Source organism: Vespa mandarinia, chromosome 21 (genome assembly GCF_050613455.1).
Source record: "Vespa mandarinia isolate Hongniang chromosome 21, ASM5061345v1, whole genome shotgun sequence".
NCBI classification, from domain to species: Eukaryota; Metazoa; Arthropoda; class Insecta; order Hymenoptera; family Vespidae; genus Vespa; species Vespa mandarinia.
In genome coordinates, this window is record NC_140830.1 from 1,175,001 (window position 1) to 1,180,000 (window position 5,000).

General features: G+C 29.7%; 1 protein-coding gene across 9 annotated transcripts in view; it reads right to left on the bottom strand.

The window, feature by feature from the left end:
• Positions 1-5,000, bottom strand: part of LOC118444036 (ankyrin repeat domain-containing protein SOWAHC-like) — a 243,726-nt gene that overhangs the window by 222,382 nt on the left and 16,344 nt on the right. The gene's annotated exons all lie outside the window — the stretch shown is intronic.

Genomic DNA, 5,000 nt, shown 5'->3' on the forward strand with positions numbered 1-5,000 from the left:
TCATTTCGTTTTCATTTCACCCTTTACCACAAAACTCCAACATATTCTCCCTTTCTGATCACCCCAATTCCTCCCATGATCTTTGAATATCGTACACTAGTCTAATGTTCAATCAAAGGATTAATCTCTCGAAGGATTAAAACGTTTGTAAAAAAACTTTCTACAAATTTCTACGATTTCTACGAAAGAATATAATTCAATATTATTATGGATTACGATATAACATCTAAATGTGAATCATAGCATCGTTAAATGTTTCAAACTTTATTACGAATATTTCTTTTTTTTTTTTTTTTTTTTTTTTTATCGGCACAATTTAACCTAACTGTGATGCTTCTTGAGATTTAAGATATCTTAGAATAACTTTGAGATCAATTGAGTAAACACAATTTGAGCATTGCACGGATTCATGAATTTCTTTGTTTTTCTTTTCTTTTTTTTTTTTTTTTTTTGTGTGACAAAATTGAAAATGCATCTTCAAATCTACCAATTGTTATTTCCGAGGCTTCAAAGAATATACGATATATTTTTTTTTTTATTTTTTTTTTTTATTTCTTTTTTTTTTTTAAGTCAAAATTATTCACTCTGTATAAATGAGAGATTTTCAAAATGCCTGGGATATAGCTTATACCCAAGTATACGACTTAATATTATTTTGTGGTGTACGCAATTAGGGTTAAACTGTTCGTATATCTTTGTGTTATCTCGTTTTTCGAATTATCCTTTTAAATAAGAATTATGGTGTATATACAAATTTTGATCCGTATTCCGACGAAAGGATTTTATTTAATTATTTTTAAATAATTCATTAAATTAATTCAGTTGAATGGATCTTACGGATTGATTCATGTTCAATATTCAAATAATTATATTCTAACTATAGAAAATTATTTACATTTTAATATTTCAATAAACTTAGGAATAACACGTTTATGAAATAATTGTTCTTTGCAAAAACGATCGATCACAAATAAATCTGAGTTTGAATGAAATGAAATATCCACGAGATCCCATAGAATCTATGATACATTTTCGTAATCTTTTTATATATCAACATGGATATACCATAAATATTACTTAATCCATAATTAATCTTCAATTCTGACGATACAATAATACTCAATTATTTTTTAAACGATTCATTCGATTTATCCGAATTACATTATCCTGATTAAAATACAACTTAATAAAATAACCAAAGAGCTCGACAATAGATTTGTTTCGATATTTTCAACGAATCAATAGATTTCGTTTAATCGAATTCAAAATGTGATCTGATTTATGAAATTATTAAATTATTATCGTACGGGGAAAAAAATAAATGGATGTCGAAAGGTCAACAGTGATTTAAACTTAGGTCTCAATACTTCGATCGAATAAACTACGTAAAAGTTTCCATGAAGATAAATCAATTGTAAACATTATTATATATTAGCATGATTTGTCATAAATTTAGATAACAATTCTAACAGTATAATAATACTTAATTGTTTTCAAACGATTTATTTCTATTTATTCGATTGATACAATTTTAAAATAATCGAAAAATTCGACTCTCGTCGTACAATGTTATCCAAAGTTTCAATATTTCAATGATCAACGGATGATTTCAATTAATTAAAATTCGATCTTAAAATAATTCAATCATTACTCTTACGAAAGTCGTTCTTTAAAAATGAATTGAAATTCGAACTTAAGTCTTGCTCCCTCTCCCCTCCCTCTCCCCCCCCCAACCATTTTCGTAACCAATCCTTTAACTCTTTGACCATAGTAAACTTTGAGACATATGATAAAAATTCACTTGCAACTTGCAACGAGAACGGCAAAATTTTTTTTATTACGCGTGCATTAAGAATTGCACATTGAAATAATTAAAACATTGAATTTCACTTAGATCAAATCAATATTATTCATTCATTCGTATTAACTGCATTGATTGTACATATTCTACATTAAAGATTCAACATTAACTTGAAGTATTTTTTCAATGATCTAGTAAAGTATTAAAGTAGATTAAGCGCTTATAAACGCCTAAGGTATCATAAGAGGAAATTTTTTAAAACCCCCTTTAAACGTCTACAATATCATAAGCGCAAATTTATTAAACGCATTTAAGCTTCAACAATAGTCAAAGGATTAAACCAAGTATGATAACACAATAATTACTATCTAATGGATAGTAGAGCCCTTTTAGAGCCCTTTTAAAATTTACTATTTCATAAAAACTTCTTAATGCCAATCAATAAAATCCTTATTATTGATCGAACTTCGATTAATTTTACGTTTAGCCGATGCAAAAATTTAACGTAATATTTACAAATCGTCAAAGAGAAATGACGATTGGGCGGAAATAAAAAAAAAAAAAAAAAAAAAAAAGGAAAAGGAAAAGGAAAATGAAAAAGACAAGAAAAGAAGAAAAAAGAAAGAAAGAAAAGAAAGAAAGAAAAGAAAGAAAGAAAAGAAAGAAAGAAAAAGGATAAACTACAACGACAATAGTAACGATAATAAAAATAATAAAAACGATCGGACCACCAAGGAAAAGGTTCGAATCCCCATGAAAGGGATGAAGCTCCCTTCCAACCTCTCCAACGTCCCCGTAGGTACACTATCGTGACAGTCACAATCAGTCAGTTTTCGTTCTAATACACGTAGACATCAAACTCGTTCGTTTGTTCGATCGCTCCGCTCATTCTCACTACGGGAGTCTTGCCGCCTCCTGTGAGGCAGGAAACCTTAAGAGTTCCATTCATTCTGGGCAAAAGAGAGAGAGAGAGAGAGAGAGAGAGAGAGAGAGAGAGAGAGAGAGAGAGAGAGAGAGAGATACAGAAACAGAAGGAGAGAGAGAGAGAGAGAGAGAGAGAGAGATAAAGGAAACAAAAAAGATTTTTTTTCATTTTTCTTTCCAAAAAGATGAGTAACTCGAAAGACTCCGCGGGAATGGAATCAACGAATTTGATTTATTAGAAAGATTCGTGTACCTACGAGGTTTCAAAATTCAGAAAAGGAAAGAAAAGAAAAAAAAATGGTTGCACGATAAATCGCTCGACGCGATAATTCATATACACTTGAACCCCCATTAAGGGATGATCTTTTATCGCTGATAAAGCTTATAAAGGAGGAAACGTGAACGATAACGTTTACGTATCTCGTTCGTTCCACTATTTACCACGTTATACATCTCTCTATCTCTATATCATTCTCTTTCATCTTTCTCCCTTTTTCCTTTCTTCTTTTATCCTTCTACTTATCCTAATTCTCTTACTCTACTCATCTCGTTGTACTTTCCTTTATCTCGGGTAAAAGATTAGACGAAAGGGAAATAATATTAATTGGCAAATAACAACGATTGGCGAAAAACGAGGATGAAATCCCATAGAAATCCCATAGAAATCCCATAGAAATCCTATAGAAATCTCATAGAACGAACAAATGAACGAACAATCGTATTTAATGCTCGCTTATAACGACACCAATTTAAATGATAATACCCGGTTCTTTCTTTCTTTCTCTCGATCTATCTATCTATCTATCTATCTATCTATCTATCTATCTATCTCTATCTCGTTATGTGTATGTATTTGTGTGTGTATACCTTTGAGATTAACTCGTAATGGGTTGGTATAAATGTCGGCGAACTTGTTAACTATACCTATCTCTTAGACTATCCTTCCAATGCGGAAACGCTTACGGTGCGTGCTAACTACTCCTGTACGACAAGATTATTTATGTCGTTAGTACGCCTCTTTCTCTTTCTCTTTCTCTTTCTCTCTCTCTCTCTCTCTCTCTCTCTCTCTCTCTGTCTCTCTGTCTCTCTCTTTATTTATTTATTTCTTCGTCTTCCCCCTTCCTTTGATCATAAGATGATCATAAGATGAAATCGATGAATCTATTGGGCCTGAGGCAGTAAAGGTAGAAAGAAAAAAGAAAGAGAGAAAAAAAGAAAGAAAGAAAAAAAAAGGAACACTCGATTTAATCATTCTAAGAGCTATACACGTAAGAAGATTATAAAATAGATTGTAGATTGTACCGTGGCCTTGTTTTACTCGCGAGCGAAAGTTTCGAAGCTAGAACTTTCAAAAAAAAAAAAAAACTTTACTCTTTTTTTGGTCCTGTTTATCTTGTTTTTTTTTTTTTTGAAGAGGGGAGGGTTTTTCGTTTGTTCTTTTTTTTTTCTAAGATTTTTCATTAGTCTAACGCGCGAGAAGGAACGTGCAATTAAAAAAGAACACTTTGGTGTTCGAAAAATTGTCAAAGTTATAGATTATGGATTTTTTTTTTTTTTTTCTTAAGCTCATGTCTGTTGCTTTTCGTCAAAAACGCATTTTTCTACGATTATCATTTTACTAATTGGCATTGAGAATTAATTAAATTGATAAATATATCTCATCCGCTATAAATTAATACTTATATATTATCTCGAATTATTAAAAATTTAGTAATTTTTAAGGGAATTAGAATTGTGTAGTAATCGATAAAAAAAAAAAAAAAAAAAGGAAAGAAAAAAGTAAAAATGACGTTTGTCTTTTAACTGTTCGAAAATGATGAAAAAAAGAACCTTTTTTGTTCCTTCGTTTTTCTTCTTTCTTTTTTACGACTTTTATAAGTTCAAATCATCCTATTTGGAAATTTAAAATGTGATTTAAAAATATGTTCGATTTTCATTTTTCTTTCTTCCATTTTGACAATTACGAAATTTAAAAATGGTACGAACGCTCTCGATGTTTTAATTAAAAACAGAAAAAAAAAAAAGAAGAAAAAGAAAAAGAAAAAATACATAGAACATTTTCTATCCTCAAAATATATCTTGTGTTTATTTAATAATCTTTTGTATCACACGCGTCTTATTAATTTTGTAACGAAAAAAATTTGTTTTTAATCAAATCCAAAATCTCTTCTTAAGGGTGTACGTACGTTCTTGGTAAAAAAAAATTCACGCGTTTCGAGAATACATATATATATATATTTTTTTTTTCAAAAAGAAAAATAAAACGAATCCAAAA